The 16,524-nt window shown below is 34.1% G+C and overlaps 1 pseudogene; it reads right to left on the bottom strand.

The window, feature by feature from the left end:
* Positions 1–4,764: 4,764 nt before the first annotated feature.
* LOC122274774 lies at positions 4,765–5,579 on the bottom strand (annotated as a pseudogene).
* Positions 5,580–16,524: the final 10,945 nt, after the last annotated feature.

The following is a 16,524-nucleotide window of genomic DNA, read 5'->3' as shown; positions in this document are numbered from 1 at the left end:
TGAATCACTTCTACACAAAGTGCCTTATAATGTAAATTTATTCATTCACGAGGGTAATTACTAAATTTCAAAGTCACTCATACATCTAATGGCTATTGATTATAAGATGAAAAATGCTAAAGTGACACTAATTTATCACAATAGAACTAATGAAAAATTAGAAAAACAAAAGAAACAATTAATAAATGGGTAAACAGACCATAAAAAGCTCAAATAAAACAAGAAAACTTAATAAGTTAAATTTTAAAAACATCTGAAATTAGGAATAAAAAGACATACAAACTGAAAATCGCAATATAAATAAGTTAGAAAATTATCTAAAGAAACACTTAGGGTTGTGTTAGGAGCTAAAAAGTGTTTAAATAGTCTTGAAAACTCTTTAATAAAAAATTAGGTTGTTTGTATGTTATATATTAAAATATTTTTTAATCTTAAATAAGTTAAAAAAAATACATTTGAGGAGAACCATAATTTTTATGCTTTTCCTCAGACGGACTTTCCGTATAATACGGAACATAATTCGAATTTTAAAAAACTGTCAATTGACAAAAATGCCTATACAACTTTAAGATCATTATAATTTTCAAACTTTTAAATATATGATCATAACTATTATGCCTAAACTTTGACTCAAACTAGTGAATCAAAAATTTAGAGTAATTTTACTTGTAAGTATACAGGTATTGTAGTACCTAACAGTGTTGAATCCACATAGATTGACTTATATGATAAGGAAAATAAACTCAAATAATGAAAAGAAATTACTAAAAGAAACGTGCAACTAAATAGAAGAAAAAATTATTGAGATGAATATTTTTTAAAGTAACAAAATAAAACTATAATGAAAAAATAAATTGATATGCAGAACGATTAAGGTTTCGAGGATCCGTCTAATAATTTAGAATATTATTTCCGATAAATTTACTTCAATTAAACTAGAATAATGATTTTGTTTAATTGGAGGATTTAGCAGTTAAGGCCAAAAAAACTAATCACTAATGATTAAGTATGAACAATTGGTGGTTAAAACATTCACAAATCTATTTGAACATCACATAAAATTTTCAAGCATCCCATGTATCTGAAAATCACAAGAGATCAAGATAAATATATAGATAATCAAATTATCCATTAATAAAACCATTCAATTGATCAAACTCACAATATAAATTCTATTATTGATTTGAAATAGTATCTAAATCATTAGGCTTCACCTCTAACCTTAGTATGAAAATTTAGCGAATCATATTCATCATAAGAGTCATGGAAATTAAATAAATATTTTTTATGATAAAATTAAAATAAAATAAAGATGGAGTGAAGATAGAGCTAAGGAAAAAAAAAAAAAAAAAGCTCCTTCCAAATAGAAGCCCCATCATCTGCGTGTTACGTCCGTAAGCATCCCAGACGAAAAAAGTCCCTCCAGAACTGACCAAAGCCACTTTCTTTTGCTCAGCTTTCTTTCTTTTCGTCCAAGCTCCCTAGTTTTGTAAGTCTCCTGCTGCGTCCCGTGTAAGAGTCCCCTTCCAGCTTCTCTCACCAAAGCTCGGAAGTTCAGCCAGCCCGTGCTCTCTCTCTATGTTCTTGTTTTCTTTTTTTTCCGTGCCGCGTCGACCACTAGAAATCCCAAAAAAACAATTCTCAGTCTAGCTCCTCTCCGTAAGCCAGGAAGTCCCTCGCCTGCGTTGAAGTCTAGCCCGCCCCCCAAAAACCAGACCTCACCCTCTCTCTCCGTAAATCACTCCTACGTGATCCAAAGCTTCCAGACCAAAAATAAAACTAGAGTCCCTCCAATCGGTCTCCTTTCTCTGAGTAAGAGTCCTCGGAAGCCAGAGCCTCCCCAAGCTTTTTCTTTTTTCTTCTGCTGCATTCCAGTCCATGCCAAAAGTGTTGTCCCCCTCTGCGTTCCTTCTTTTCTTTCTTTTTCCGTCTGTGTGCTACGTCTCAAAGCCAAAAGTCCCCTCCGTCTAAAGCTCTTTACTCTTTTCGTCCAAAGCTAGCAATAATAAAATAAAACTCCTGCTTTTTTGTGTAAGTCTCCAAAACCCAAAGAAAAATCTCTCCAAAGCTCTCATTTTTTTGCCCGTTGAAGCCCCTTTACTTCTGTGAAAAATAATCTCCAGCCTTTTTGTTTTTCAGTCTAGCATCCCTCCGTTTCAGCGTCAATTTTTTTTTTTTTTTTGTGAGAGAGAGAGAGCCCCTCGGTTCGTGCAGAGCAGTTGCAGCTCGTAGTGTCTTTCTCTGCTTTGTGTATTCCGTAAAACCCAAAAGGGATCCCTCCCTTGCTGCTCATTGAGAAAATAAAAAATAAATTAAGAGAAAGAACTAAATATAAAAAATATGTCGTGGAGGTGAGAAAATATTAATTAAATTACATCTTATAAAAATAAGCATAAATTATAATATTAATTAATTTAAATCACAACTCGAATTTATGTCTATTAACTATTTTTTATTTAAAACTAATAATAATATTAATAAAGTAATCAAAATATATTGGTTTTAAATCTATAAAATATACAATATTCCAATTCAATTAGTAATTTTTAAGAAAATTAAATAATCGTTATTTATAACTCAAAAAATATTTTTTTAATTTATTTCTAAATAAATGTAACATGTTTAAAAGTACATTAAACGTATGGTTACCAAAAAGTAAATATCTTTCTAATAGCATAACTTAATACTTAAACTATAAACTATAAATCTTAAAATTATAAATCATATTTCTTACCGCAATTTTAATCATAGCCTTAATTAAATTTAAAAACTTGAAACAATTAAATAATAAAAAGCTATTGATTTGATGGGCTTCTTTTTACTTTTCTAAGGTTAGCTGTATAATTCTTTCGAATTTTTATTTGTAAGAAGCTTTCCAAATATTTAGTTATTTAGGTTATTAGGATTTTTCTGTTAATTTTTTTCTCAGTTTTAAATATTAATTGATTTTCTCATTTAATTATTTAATTTTTGTCTTATAAATTTAGAAAGTATATTTTTATTTTTGTGGTTAATCTAACAGATATTTTCTAAAATTTTTTACTCTATACTTTATGTTATCCTCACGTGATTCTATTTAACGTAACAAATTTCCTGTTAATATTTTTTGTTAAACTATAAATAGACGAATGGAGATGTTGGGGGATTTCCCCTAGGGCCTAAGGCCCGAGAATGTAGGCCCAGATCTGGAGTCAAGGGAATTTTCCCAAACCCCGGGGGGTACGGGAGGACGGAACTAGTGCCAAAAGGCCCCCCTCCCCGCCTAGCCTTTCGTCAGCCCATTTAGAGGGCTCTTGACCTGTGCAAGTTGAGAACAAGGTCCCAAGTCAGAAGACGGGTCGCCACCCCGAGTCATACGAGGACACCTCGATGAGAGAGGGGTGGGGGGGGGGGGGGAACATGCTATCTCAACGGAACTCCAAAGCAAAACTCGAAGATCATACCACATTGAATGCACTCATCAGAGGATCAGGCTGCATTAATTACCTCACCCAGATGGGCACGCGCATTACATGAGGCTTGGCAGAAGGAGTACCGGGAGGACACCCCTCTACTTAGCCACAGGGCATGGGTCTCTGACCCCAAATGCTGGTATAAAAACAAGCCTCATACACCAAAATAGGGGTTGAACTCTTTGATCTCTGCTCGCTATAGATACGTTTGGACTCTCTTTTTCAAATTCTACTAACTTAGGCATCGGAGGCTCCACCAGGTTGCCACCCCGGCTGCTGGACTCCAGAGTTATTTTTGTGTTTGCGGGCTCAAGATTGAATGCTCGAGTTGCTGAGAGCCTAGTCCAAAAGTGTACAAAACACGACGTCAACAGTGACATTGTTTGTGGGATTCAAAAAAATTGAATGTGTCCTTCGTATGCTTACAAGAGCCCACTCTCGGATGGCTTTGGAGTGCTGCAAAATAGCAACATAGATAAGCATGGAAACATCAACCATGAAAGCGATCCCACAAGAAGGAGAGAAAGGGGGGCGCACGACGATGCAGGCCAGAAGACACTGGAGGGGGAACCCACACCCCACGGGCATGGGAGGAGATACTGAGGGTCCTCTCGCCAGCTCCGGAATGCACCCACGCGGAAGATGAAACAAGGGATGAGTATGCGCTCAAGAAAGTGGAGGTGAACGAGCCACTGGAGCTTATCCTACTGGACCCAAACCGACCAAAAGCCACCACCAAGATTGGCACTGGAATAGCCATTGAAGTAAGGGACACCTTACAACAGTTGCTCATGGAACATATAGATGTTTTCGCTTTGAGCCATGAAGACATACTAGGGATTGACCCGACGGTCATGCAGCATCATTTGAGTGTGGACCCTAAGGCCAAAGGAGTAAGACAGAAGCGCAGGAGCTTCAGTGCGGAGAAGAACGCCTCTATTGCCACTGTGGTCGATCAACTACTCGCGTCAGGATTCATATAGGAAGCACATTACCCATATTAGTTGTCCAATGTGGTGGTTATGAAGAAACCGAACGGTAAATGGAGTGCGTCAACTTCACTGATTTGAACAAGGCCTACCTGAATGACAGCTTCCTACTTCCTCTCATCAACCTCCTTGTCGACTCAACAAATCACAATATTAATGTCCAACTTTTTGTATACCATCTCTGGAAACAATGCCATTGCCTCCACAAAATGTTTGTTCATAAAAAAACCATCTAACAAAATGGCATAAGTTTGGAGATTCGGATGTTCTCCACAAGCTTGCATCACATGGAGTAGCTCTAATGTAGCCAGAGGTTTCCCCACTCAACAAAACCCACCTATAAGAATGTTGTGCATGACTAAATCTGGCTCTATGCCTTTCTCAGTCATCATATCAAAAGCTTCTTTTGCCTTCGTCATCTTCCCCTCTTTTACAAGCACATCCACCAATATATTGAAAGTGTGCACATCTGGCATGATATTCCTCTCTTCCATCTCAGCCACTAATTTAGTAGCCTCTTTCCAATGGCCAAAATTGCATAGGCCCTAAATTAAGGGATTATAAGTAAAATGGTTTGGTTGAATGCCTTTACTCGTCATGTGGAAAAAAGTTTCAAGGCATCAGTCAACAATCCGTCCTTGCACAAACTGCAAATGATTGTATTATACGATGCCGCATCAAGTAAAAAATTTGCATCTTCCATCTTCCTAAGCAAGTTAATGGCCCGATCAGTATCACCTACCTTACACGGAGCGTTAATTATTGTTGAGTAGGTAAATCCATTAGGTTTATATCCCTTCTCCCCCATTTCATTAGCCAAATTCACCGCTTCAGAAATTTTACCCTAGAGATAGAGCCCCTTGACAAGAGTATTTATAGACGCAAAGTTAGGTTGAAAACCAGTTTCAAAATTTTTGCTAAAACAAAGTACCCCAAATCCACACGGTTAAGATGGCAGAAGCAATTAACCAAAATATTGAGAGTATGAAGATTGGGAGCAATTTCTAACAAATTCATTTGTTTTACCAATGTGATCACAGTTGAGTGATGCTTCGCTCTTGCAATTGTTGTCAGCAATTGATTAAAAGACACAACAGAAGGCAAAGGGTGCATGCAGACCATTCGATCAAATAAGCCCAAGGCACTATCAAGATTCTTGATGGTCCCAATTTTTCATTGATCTCTTACATATTTCAACAACTGATTGGGGCTTTCCCCTTATTCTCGAACTCTGGTGGAAGAGTTGCTAGCTACACTATGAAGATAGTAACTGCTTGAAGAATGGGATGAAAGATGACATACACAATGATAATCAAGAATTAAATGATTCGAGAAGAAGAAAAGAAGAGAGTTCAAAGATTTAGGAGTTGTACCCATTCAGTATTTCTAGGATAACAAAAAGCACAAGTAGATCAGATGAGATAAGCAGAGGCAGAAGCACTATTACTCATTTTCATCATCTTCGGCTCTCCTTCCCATTTTCACAATCTTTGAGTATGGAAACCAAAATATATTGCGTTATGTTCTAACATCAAGAACTTCTTCACTAGATATATTTTCCCTAATTTACCATGTAATGATATAACTCACTTCAAATTCACAATAGAAACCAAAAATAAGAAATCAAAATATGGTATGTAGGAAAATGACAAGCCAATGCAGAAATGAGAAATCTCAGATAGAGCATGGGCAGATGATAGTGATGGCTAGAAGTTCTGAGTTCATCCATGTGCGATAAATAACATTTTTTGAGAAACACTAAACCCACCAAATGTTGGTCCTGAATTTGTGTCCCGAGTCTTTTTTTTAGTCATTAAGGAAGTGTTTTTTTAGTGATATTATGAATTTTTTTATTTTTAAAAAATATTTAAGAATATAAAAAAATGAATGAAAAAAATAAAAATAAATAAATAAAAAAGCTCTTTTTGGGACCAAGCTCGTGCTACATCCTCGGTGGATGTAGCACTACTATGTTACGAAAGCTTTTAAGAAAACTTTATTTATTTATTTATTTTTCATAGCTTTTAAGAAAACATAGGCAGTGGTTATATGATTTTTTTTTGATAAATTGAAAAATTTTTTTTTGTATTTATAAGATGTTTAATATCCGTTAATAACAGTGATTTTTGGTTATTTTTGGTCCATTGTGTGTAATTTTTGTTGTGTCCCTCATTGCTTCGTTCTATGTTTTGTTCTTACAGTATGATCTCGTTTTTGCCTGACCGAGTTTGGATTTTAATTCCTTTGTTTCTTGTTCATGTTATATGTAGGGGTGCAACCAGTTCATTCGGTCCGGTTTTGTACATTTTTTAGAATTAAACCGATATACGCTAATTTTGAAAATTTAAAAACTGATATTGGACAGATTCACTATCGAAACCAAAACTCCTGACTTTTTCAATTTCTGTTTGGTTTGTTCAGATTTTTTTGGTTTTACGGATTATCTATATTAGTAATAATATGATGTTTACATATAATAAATTATTATTCTATTTATATTATAGTATAAGTACATTATTTTATAATAATTAACAAATACTAATATAATATTGCATTTAACTATAATCTATACAAAAATTCTACTCACAACCGACCAGGGGAACCCTCGTGGCTTTGCGTCTAATATGACAAATTAGAAACGATGTTGTTTCTAATTTGATAGCCAAGCAAAGACTGAAGTGGATGGTGGCCTCCATACCCATGAAGACAGAAGCCTTTGTCTTCATCTTCTCCATCCCGATGAAATCCCTATCGTCTTCTCCACGAAGTCACCGCCTCACTAAGCCATAGTCCACGAAGCCCCCCATTTCTCCAAATCATTCCAGAGCTCCCTGCATGGTTTAGTTGCGCTTCCAATCAAGTAAAAGGAATTACAAGAACCATAAAGAAACACTGGTTTTTAGCTTATTCAAACAAATTAATACATTTTGGTTGTTTTCTCTCAACTAGGAATGCTATCGGGAATTTTGCTTCAGGTATTCTATGGAACCATGGGAAGAAGAAACACGACGAAAATAAAGATGGAGACAAGAGAAAATCTCAGATCTCGGTTTCTACCCATTTTCAATATAAACGATTTTTCACTATCATTTTTGCTACAAAGATGGAAGGACAAAATCTCAAATCTCGTTTTGCACCTAGAAATGAGGGGAAAAAAGTTTGACAAAGAAGAAAGATGGTGGAAGGACAAAATCTTAGATATGGTTTTTCACCCATTGTCGCTATAAACAATTTTCACAATCATTTTTTATCCAAAGATGGAAATACAAAATCTCAAATCTGGTTTTTCACTTAGAGAAAAAATAATAAAAATAAAAAAGCAGAAATGAAATGCAATGAAGGAAGGACAAAATCTCAGATCTAGTTGTTTTAGATCTCATTCTTTTTTCTTCCTCTTTCGTCTGTTTTGGTTTTCTTTCATTCGTCCGTTCACCTTTTGTTAATAATTTATCATCTAACATCAGCCGATTCCCCAATGATTTCTCATACCGGTTGTATGTAGAAGAACTGTAATCTATATAAGTTCTAGACTTTTTATATGAGTATATATGATGATCAAATTTGTAAAATTGTATTTACAAAAAAATATATGTTATAATTGATTATGCCAAAAATGTAAATGTATTGATATGCATGCAGAGTTTGATGATGGGAAATGAAATTTATGTTCCAGATGTTCTTGAATTTAAGGAGACTGACGAGGAGGAGGGTGGTGATCAACTTGGGTCTGGTAATCATTGATTTTATTTTATTATTTTGATTTATTTATATTCATTTTGATTTCATTCGTATTGATTTCTAAATTAATTGTTGTAGCAATACATGAGATGAGTCAGACGATGTCTACCTCCACTGCAGTACGACTTTGTGCTATTGGACCCACCATTGCCAATTTGCCATTTGCCATAGCTCATAGGTTTGTACAATTTGTATTGTCCCTTTATTGATTTTTTGTATTTATATAATTTTTTGTATATAATTGATTTTTGTATTTTCATATTGTTTGTACAATATGAATATGTGCATCTCAAGCCTCAAATCTCCATGAGTTAATCATAATCCCAAGCCCAAGGACTAAAATTCAAATGATCTTTTCTCAATGTCTCATCTTGATCCTCATCTCATCATGGTTAGTCAGATTTTAGTTTTTTATTTTTTTCATTTATAATATAGTAATATAAGTTTGTAATTTTAATTCTTGTTTCTTGTTTCTTGTTTATAATTCTAATTTATTTTCCTATTAAATTGTTAATGTTGTTTTAGATTTTATGATCTCACATAGTTACACTCACAGTCATAGCATGTAGCACTAATTACATGTATTTCCACCCTTGACCACCCACTTGGGCTGTCCCAAATGTCAAACAAGTCTCTTAGTTCAATGAAATTTGAATCAGTTATACTTGTATAATGTATTTAGTGATTTGTAATGTTGGTACAATATCCCTTGAAAGCAGTTATTTGTAATGTTGATACAATGTCCCTTGAACGCTTTTATGTTTGTAATTTTATAATTGTTTAGTCTCAAATTTTATAATAGCTTAGTCATTATTATTAATTTATTAGGTAGTAGACTAGTAGTACTTACATTAGTTCATGTGCTCTAAATTTGTATCATGTATATTATTTTTATTCATGTAAATTCCTTTTTTGAATTTGTTTTTTGTTAATTTATAGGCCCAAAATGGTCCAAAACATTTTGGGCCCATTTCAGCTATTTTGGCCAAGAAACAGCTTTTGGGCCAAAGGTCCATTAAGGGGGCGAGGGGGTAGATGGAGGACCCCCCTCCCCTGCACCAGTATGCAGACAAGGTATCCCGTAGGGTGAGGGTAGCACCCCTACATAACAATATCATTTTAAGTAATTTTATAAATTAATTATATAATTAGATAGTCAATTAAAATTTATTTTATATGGCATTGAAAATTAAAAGTCTAAGATGAAAGAATACCATTTGACTTATTGATGAAAAATTGAGATCCATGTTAGCTTCACTTGAATCACTTATGCACAAAGTGCCTTACAGTGAAAATTTATTCATTCACAAGGTAAATACTAAATTTCAAAGTCACTCATACATCTAATGGCTATTGATTATAAGATGAGAAATGCTAAGTGATGATAATTTATCACATTAGAACGAATGAAAAATGCCATATCGGGATGTCACATTAGAGAAATTAAAAAACAAAAGAAACAAAAAGAAACAATTAATAAATGAGAAAACAGACCATAAAACATCTGAAATTAGAAATAAAAGACATACAAATTGAAAATTGCAATATAAATAAGTTAGAAAATTAACTAAAAAACACTTACGTCCTGTTTGGGATTGTGTTATGAGTCATAAAAATTGTTTAAATAGTCGTAAAAGTTCTTTAATAGAAAAACTAGGTTGTTTGTATTATATATTAAAGTACTTTTTAATCTCAAATAAGTTAAAAAGTACTTTTGAGGAATAGCATAATTTTTTTATTTTTTGAAATAGACTTCATTTCATTCAATAAAACTGAAGTTATAGCTGTGACTAATCAATACATGGAAAACCCAGATTACTAGCTAGACTACTCATTTATTAGGAGCTTACCCGCCAACAAATTTCTTTATGACGGAAATTGTTTTAACTTCTATAAACTCTCTGCTGACAACAGTGAATAAAGAAAGCATTCTGTTAAAATAGAATTGAATGGCATCTCTTCCAAAAAAAGAGAGGTACTAACATGCTCCGTCCTACCAAGGAGGAGTAGTACAATCACCCACCTTCCTCGAACAGAGGAGTGAGACTATCACCCAACTTCCTTCAAAGGAGTAGTGTGACACTACTGCTATGGACATCAAGTCCAATAGTCTATTTTTTTTATTTATTTATAAAATAAAACAAAAACAAAGTACATAAAAATACAAACGCAAAAACACTGACGCTGTCTAAACAAAACACATGGCCCAGTCTAAACCAAAACACATGGGCCCAGTAAACAACAAAACACATGGGCCCAATCTGTTTGCAAGTGGGAGCTCTTAGGATTTCATCATATTCTTTATGCGGCCACCTTGCTTTCATCTGTGAGCCCACCAATGCACGAGCACCGGCTTCTGTACGAAGTTCATTGGAGCTGCATTTCAGCACGAGTACTGGATTTTGCACATCCTTGAGTCCACATTTCCGCACATCTCCCACTCACATGTTCCCCCTCGCTCCCAGGACCCATCTCGTCCTGCACCTTAAACTGCCTTGCGCCCAGGAGCAATGTACTTCCCCCCTTACCTGCACTGCAAACTGCCACTCCAGAAGCCATCGTTACCTTTCGGTAATGTCCACCATGGAGTTGCCTTCTACTATATAGACCAGCCACGTTTGCAAGAGGATTTATTCCCCTTTTTTATGCTCTAAAAACAGAGCATTTGCATGAACCAAAACCAAACGCCGCCAATCCACGTTGCACCCAACCGACTGGGAGCAACCTCCCCACCGACCGAGAACATCCTCCCCTTTCCAAAACAGGGGTCATGCACATCCGCAGGAGCCTCCATGTTGTTCCGCATTGCCACTCACCCCAAGAAACTAAAGGCCATCCCATTCTTTCTCCGACCACCAGAGTCATAACTGCTACCTCCACTTCTTGAGTATGGCCCTAGCTGCACTTCAAGTCTGTTTTTGACCGGAAAGAGGGAGAGAGAGATGAACCACTGAGATCTTGGGCTAGGCGCATGAGCCACGGAATCACGCCTTCACAGTAGTCCATCACTGAGCACCTTATTCAAAACACAAGACAAAACAAACAAGCTAACTAAAAAAATAGTAAAACAGAAAGAGGAGGGAGGAGGGAGCCTCTTGGGACGGTTCTGTGTTTTTTCTTTACAGAGTGGTGGGAGCTTCTCTTTCTCTTGTTCTTTTGTTCTACCAAAAAGCTCTGTTAGGAATAGCATAATTTTGATACTTTTCCTCAAACGTGTTTTTCCGTATAATATGAAACATAACTCGAAATTTAAAAAGATTTTCAATGGATGAAGATACCTATACAACTTTAAGATAATTATATTTTTCAAAATTTTTAAAGATATGATCGTAATTTTTAAGAAAATTAAATAATCGTCATTTCTATCTCAAAAAGTACTTTTTCAATTTGTTTTTAAATAAATATAACATGTGTGAAAGTAATTTAAACGTATGATTACCAAACAATAAATAAATTTCTAATGGTATAACTTAGTAATTCAACTATAAACCCTAAACCCTAAAGTTATAAACCATTTTTCTTGCCTCAATTCCAAACATGCACTTAATTAAATTTAAAAAACTGAAATTATTAAATAATAAGAAGCTTCTGATTTTATGGGTTTCTTTTGACTTTTTTAAGTTTAACTGTTTAAGTCTTTTGAATTTGTATTTGCAATAAGCTTTCCTAATATTTAGTTATTTAGGTTATTAGGATTTTTATGTTAATTTTTTTTCCAGTTTTAAACATTATTTGATTTTCTCATTTAATTAATTAATTTTAGTCTTACAAATTTGGAAAGTGTATTTTTATTTTTGTAGTTAATGTAACAAATATTTTCTATAACTTTTGACTCTGTACTTTATGTTATTCTCACGTGATTCTTCTTAATGTAACAAATGAGCATCACCTGAAATTTTTTATTTATTTTTAAATGTATTTTAAGCTATAACATACGGATAAAAAAATAAAATAACATATAATAATAATAATAATAATAATAATAATAATAATAATAAATATAAAAATAGGCAATAAAATAATTCTGGTTTATTTATTTTATTTTATTATTATTTTTAGAGATAAATGTAGTTAAATCATCATTTTAAAAATTATTTTTCTCATTTTAAAACTATCACTGATTGAAGTCTACTACAGAGTCTCAGTCACTTAAAGTCCCATCTTAAATGAACTGGTAGCATATAAGATCCTAACTACAACCCCACCATCTTTTTCAACAAGATAGCATTCTAAGATGCTTCAGAAAAAATTGTAGCTACAATAAAATAAATGATAGGCACTACAAAAAATTGTAACTACAATAAAATAAAGTAAATTAACCAACGTATCTCAAAATTGTTCAAATGTAGGATCAAATGTAGCAATTGCTAAAGCTATTTTATTTTCCAAGCCTTTTGTTCTTACTTTTCTAGATGATTGTAACTCATAAAATCATGAGGGATGCTCCCTTGTAAACTTGGTATTTCTAAAAGGTATACCACTTTTGCATAATGGGCATAGAAAGTCATCTATGATCTTCTTTTTCTTCAAATTCTCCTTTGTGGGTATTGCATATGTACATGCTCTCCAAAGTAACGCTTTAACTGCATTCATTGCTTTCCTCTTCCAATTTTTTTTACCATAAGTTACTATATCACACACTCAAGGTCTTAGCTTTAGGTTTAAGTAAACGCCTAACTCTTTCTTGACAAATTGCTAAACTTTTGATTGATTTTCTTACTATCTTTGATGTTAAAAAAGTAAGATACTAGTGATGAAATCTAAATTCAGATCATGGCTTGGTGAGTGATGATACTTCTCTATGAGGTCTAGTTGATATTGTCTATAGTGGTCTTTTATTTTATTTATTTATTTTTTTTAGGACAAACAAAGTTTTAAGTTTGGGGGTGTTTGATGACTTGTATAATTTAATATATTTTATCACTTCTTAACTTTAAACATTAGTCTAATTTTACTTATTTATGTTGATTTTAGGTTTCATTATTGTTATTTAAATTTTATTTCAGATTTGAAGAAAATGAATATCCAAATTATCTAAGGACTCTCAGATTTAAATGAAGATTTATCCGAATAGAAGATTTAGTCATCGTTGTTGTTTTGGGGATAAAGGCCAAGATGAATTTTTGGAGAAGCAAAAGGTAGAAGCAGATTTTTGAATGAAATTAAAGAATAGCAGATTTTTTAATTGGAAGAGAAAAGAACGACAAGAATTTCAAGTGAGGATACTGCAGTTTTTGGAAGTAGATGATAAGGTAGAATCTCGAAGGGGAAAGAGAGGATATTTTGAAGTAGATATTTGGTGATATGGAATAACGGAGAATTTTGAAAAAAATCATTTGATGTTGAAGGCAAAAAGAAAAAGAAAGGAAGAGAGGCTGAGCGGCTAAAAAAAGGTTTGGAAAAAAAAGATTTTGAAGAGGATTGTGTTTGAGATTTTTTTTTTAAAAAAAAGGAAAAAATAAAAAAGAGAGATTTACGTTTTTGGCGGTTTGGATTTAGGAGAGTTTTATGCCACCATTAATCTTAGCATCAGCCACTATTTGGCTTCAGTTGGAGCACACCTTATGTGGCTAAGGTGATTTTCCTTTTTTCTCCCTATTGCACATTCCCATTCCCTCTTTCTAATTTTTGCTTCATTTCAAATTCACTCATCCTCTTCCCCACCCCGCTTTCGCCCAACCCATCCTCTCCCACCCCCATCCAGCGTCGACTATCCTCTCCCCCACCCCCACCCCCCGCGTTTGCCCATCCTCTAAGCCAACCCCGCCTCGCCCATTCTTTGCCCCATCCCCTGCCCTAGTTGCCCCAGTCGCTGTCAACCCTCCCTCTGCCTAGCACCCTCGTTGCCTAGATCTGAAGCTCTGTCCCCTGCCCATCCTCCGATTGTGGTGTTTGAAAAGGCTATTTCTGCTGAAGAGATTTACGGCCCTAAGGTATTTATTCATCTACATCTTCATCTTCATGAAATTGCTTGTAGCTGACCTAGTTTATTATCCCCATTGTTAGAGCATCACATATATGTTTAAGTTGACCTACTTTGCTTCACTCTCTGCTCCTCGCAGATCTGCTAATCCCTCCTACATGCCTAAAAATGCATGTGACGCCCCCAAATTCTGTTTGGGATTGGACGGACATTTGAAGCGTCGAGACATGTAACACAAGGTTACCTGCCCCCGTTCATAACATATAAGATGCAATGTTCCTAACATGCATCTAACATTATGCAATATTCGCAGCGGATAAATTATTTCTTTAGCAATACTATGCACCAAATTGAAAATATCCCAAATGCTTAAAACATACTTGATATATAAAGACTCATTGAACAACTAAGATCATAACACTAGTCCAAAATGATTATGATCCAAAAAGTACTGGAGATGCAACTCCATCGTACAAGTAGTAATTTACATTAACTACTATATTAACATTGACGTCGCATCGTCGCTCAGTCAACTGTGTCTAGTTGGTCAGCTCCTGATTCTCCTTCAGGTCCTGTAACAAGATCTACCATTCGGGGGGAATGGTAGTTGGGACTACCACAGTGAGATTTGATTACAAATCTCAGCAAGTTAACAAAAAACTTCCACACAGGCTAATGATGCATGGATGACAGTAAAAGCATAAATGCATAATCAAATTCATAAGTAATTAAAGCATAACTTGGCATACAACATAGCATAATTGACATAACTTAAATTGAAACATGAACTGAACTTGACTTGACATGAACTTGATCTGAAACTTGACTTATCATGAACTTGTTCTGAAACTTGACTTAACATAAAAAATACATACTCCACAGTTGTTGTGGCCCCATGTATTCTACGTGTAAATACATACTCCACAGTTGTTGTGGCCCCATGTATTTTACACAAACTTGACTTAACATGAAAAATACATACTCCACAGTTGTTATGGCCCCATGTATTCTACGTGTAAATACATACTCCACAGTTGTTGTGGCCCCATGTATTCTACGTGTCACAATTGCTGTGTCTCACGTAGTGTATGCGTCACAATTGCTGTGACCCCATACATAAGTAATCAAGATGAAACGTGACTGGAATACGAAAGGACTGAAGTTCTGACGTAACATAACGTGACTTGAACATAACTTGAAATACATGACCAACTTGAGATAGAAACATTTCGTAACATGGCATAACATATAATAGACAACATATTTAACATGACATACTTACAACAGTGAATATTACATGACTTGATATACATGTAATAGATGGCATACTTAGCATGACGTACTTGTAATGTACAGTAATACATAACAGAATATATTATATAACAGATAAAAATTGATGACAGAATAAATTCTGTATAATAGAAAATTACATGATAATTTGGCATGGCATGACATATATGATAATACACATACATACACTGTAATTCCTTTACTTAGCACACATACACAGTAGACTGCTAGTAAGTTAAAAGCTAACTTACCTCGATCTCCGCGTTTTTTATAAAACCTTAAGCGCGATCACAAGGAACTGTAATTAGTGATTCTAAAAGTTAGCATTAAATCACTAATAAATTAAAATATGAAAAATACTAACTTAAAGAGTAAAATTTCCATTTTACTCTCTGCATGTAGGAAAATGACCGTTTTACCCATAACTTAAGGATTTTGCATACTAACTCCAGATGTCACCAAAATTTACATACCTCATGTAAATTTTATCCTCACTTCAAATATCAATTTAGAAAAATTTAAAACTAATCACAACTATTAAAACTCCATAGGGCCGAAATTCTCATATGCTATTTCCATTGATTTTTATTTTCTAACTTGTTTTGATCAACCTTTTGATCTATGACTTATAAACATGTGATCTTCAAACCAAACCATCACATGGTTTAAAAAGATGTCCTAAAACATATATAAGCTTCTAATTCAAGATCACATGGTTAGAAATTAACCAAAACATAAATTTAGCCAAGAACATCCACACTTTGGCTTATCTGAATATCTCTTTGCATAAAATTTCATATCTTTGAAACTAACATCAAATATCTCCAAAATAATAATATAACATGTATATAAGATGCTTAGGATCCTCCAATAAAATTATCAAAGTCATTAGAATAGGTTTAGACCACCAAAGAGTTAAACTTTCTCAAAACAGAAACTGTTTTTCCTCTTCCAGTTTCTAAGTTTCTAAATCTAAGAAAATCTTTCATCAAAACCTTTAATCATGCAAAAATCCTCAACCAATAGTCATATATACATGTTAACAATACTCCATAAAAATTTTGGACCAATATCTATCCATTAGCTTGGTCAAAAACTCCAAACTATAACATATTCTCCAGTTTATCTCCCA

Source organism: Carya illinoinensis, chromosome 8 (genome assembly GCF_018687715.1).
Source record: "Carya illinoinensis cultivar Pawnee chromosome 8, C.illinoinensisPawnee_v1, whole genome shotgun sequence".
NCBI classification, from domain to species: Eukaryota; Viridiplantae; Streptophyta; class Magnoliopsida; order Fagales; family Juglandaceae; genus Carya; species Carya illinoinensis.
The sequence above is the reverse complement of the archived record's forward strand: the minus strand, read 5'-3'. Positions and strand labels throughout refer to the sequence as shown.